This window comes from Chrysochloris asiatica, unplaced genomic scaffold, assembly GCF_000296735.1.
Source record: "Chrysochloris asiatica unplaced genomic scaffold, ChrAsi1.0 scaffold00030, whole genome shotgun sequence".
NCBI classification, from domain to species: Eukaryota; Metazoa; Chordata; class Mammalia; order Afrosoricida; family Chrysochloridae; genus Chrysochloris; species Chrysochloris asiatica.
In genome coordinates, this window is record NW_006408548.1 from 2,876,374 (window position 1) to 2,878,541 (window position 2,168).

Genomic DNA, 2,168 nt, shown 5'->3' on the forward strand with positions numbered 1-2,168 from the left:
TTCCCTTTGAGTTTCAGTCTTAGAGGGGAGTTTGTCCTGAAGGAACTTGATTGCTGGCCTTGATGGCTTCCTGGTGAACAGCTTGCTTATTGTTATAATAGCCAGTCATGCTGACAATTTTGTTTTGGGTTTTTCCTGATGACCATTTTTTGAAGATGGGTCTTCTATTGTTCTAGCTGTTCCAGGCTGGTCTGCTTGTCCTTGCTAGTGGGAATGGCCCACCTCTCATTAAGATTCTGGATGGGACTCAGGATTCCACCTAAGGTCCTATACTCTACAAAGACTCTGCAAGAGGCCTATTTCACTGGGCAAGTTCTAGAACCCTTTTTAGGTATTCCAATCAATTATAGGCTGAAGACAGGTTTACAAGTTTTCTGTAATCATGTTTCCCAACATTCCTTTCTATTCCACTCAAGTGTCTATTTTACAGTAGTAGGCAAGGGAAACCAATATTCATAAGACAGTCAAGAATTTTAGTAGAATGTCCCCTCTTCAAGCTATGCCTAGATCCCTGTATCACAGAGCCGTGTTGTTCCAAGATTGAGTGTGCATCACTATTTACCTCTGTCCCATTAGGCCATGCAAACCTGTCTCAGTGTTCCCCTATCTATCTTGTTCTTCCCCCTCCTCCTCCATCTTGTATTGTCCTCCCCAACACCCAAACTAAACCCCCCAACACAACCCCACTGTTGTGGTTACCTTATATTCCATTAACTCTTCCCTCTATTTAAGACAGTCTATTTTATCCTATAATCTACGCGACCTTCCCACCTCCTGCATCTCTGTTCCTCTGTGTTTACCTTCTTTCACATTGTAATTGTTTTGATCATAGACTGACCTCACAGATCCTCTGTTCTTATAATTTTATTCTGTTCTTGACTCTTCTATTTGTTGACTGAGTTCAGGGTGATGCTGCCATGTACATTATTTTCTGGTTGTTGTCTGTTCTTGTTGGTTCTCAAGCCCACAGAACTCCCTTTAGGATGTTTTTCATTGCAGGGTTGGCTTTGGCAAAATCTCTTAGCTTCTGCTTATCCTGGAATGTTTCAATTACACCATCGTATTTGATTGATAGCTGTGCTGGGTAGAGGATTCTTGGTTGAAAGATTTTTTCTTTCAGGGTTTTATATATGTGTCCCCATTGTCTTCTTGCCTGCATGGTTTCTGTTCAGAAATCCGTGCTTAATCTGATTTGCTTGCCTTTGTATGTTACACTTCTCTTTTCTCTAGCTGCCTTGAGGATTCTGTCCTTACCTTTGATTAGGGAGAGCTTTATTAATTAAGTCTTGGTGATTGTCTTTTAGGGTCTATCCTTCCTGGGGTTCGTTGAGCTTCTTGAATGCTTATCTTTTCAGGATGTTAGGGAAATTTTTTTTCAGAATCTCTTCAACTATCTTATCCGTGGACTTGTGTAATTCTTCCTGTTCTGGAATGCCTATAATTCTTAAGTTATTCCTCTTCATGTTGTCCACCATGAGTCTTAGGCCTTCATCAGATTTTTTAATCCTTTTTTATGTTTGCTCTTCTATCTTAGTATTGTTGAGGGATTTATTCTAGCTCACTAATTCTGGCTTCTATCTCTTCAATTCTACTCCTTTGCTCTTTCAGTGTGGTGTCCATTTCTGATATTCTATTATGAATCATTTTGACCTCTTTCTGTAGCTTTTGAATTGTTTCCAATGCTATAGCTATATTATTTGATTTTTCCTGTAGTGCTTTCCTGACTTCTTCCTTATTTTTCTCAACTCCATTATATAGTGTTTTGATACATTTTATAATCATTTTTCTGAATTCCTTCTCAGGCATTTCCAAAGCCTGCCCATTTTCCAGTATGGAGTGTAGGTCAACTTCCAGCTCATTTGTCTCAGTCACTTTATTTTGTTTCTAGACATGTGCAGACATGGTCATCTGCTTCTGTTTTTTGGGGCATATTCAGGAGTTATCTGTGGCCTTAATACTTAGGTGGGTGTTTATTTTAGTATTTTTTATGCTTTCTGATTGCCTCCAGGTAGATGTGATCAGGAGATGGACTTCCCTTTTCACTTGTCTTCCTGAGAAATTTCAAGATGCCACTGTTGGTTGTTTTGATGTAATTTAGGATTTAATTTTCAGCTTATTTCCTTTTTAGTCTGCCTGTCTGCTCCAAAATCCCTGTTCGGGCCTTTTTT

At 39.3% G+C, this 2,168-nt stretch overlaps 1 protein-coding gene across 1 annotated transcript in view; it reads right to left on the reverse strand.

Annotated features, from left to right (window-relative positions):
- The window catches only part of CNOT10 (CCR4-NOT transcription complex, subunit 10), a 121,902-nt gene that overhangs the window by 29,387 nt on the left and 90,347 nt on the right, over positions 1–2,168 (reverse strand). The gene's annotated exons all lie outside the window — the stretch shown is intronic.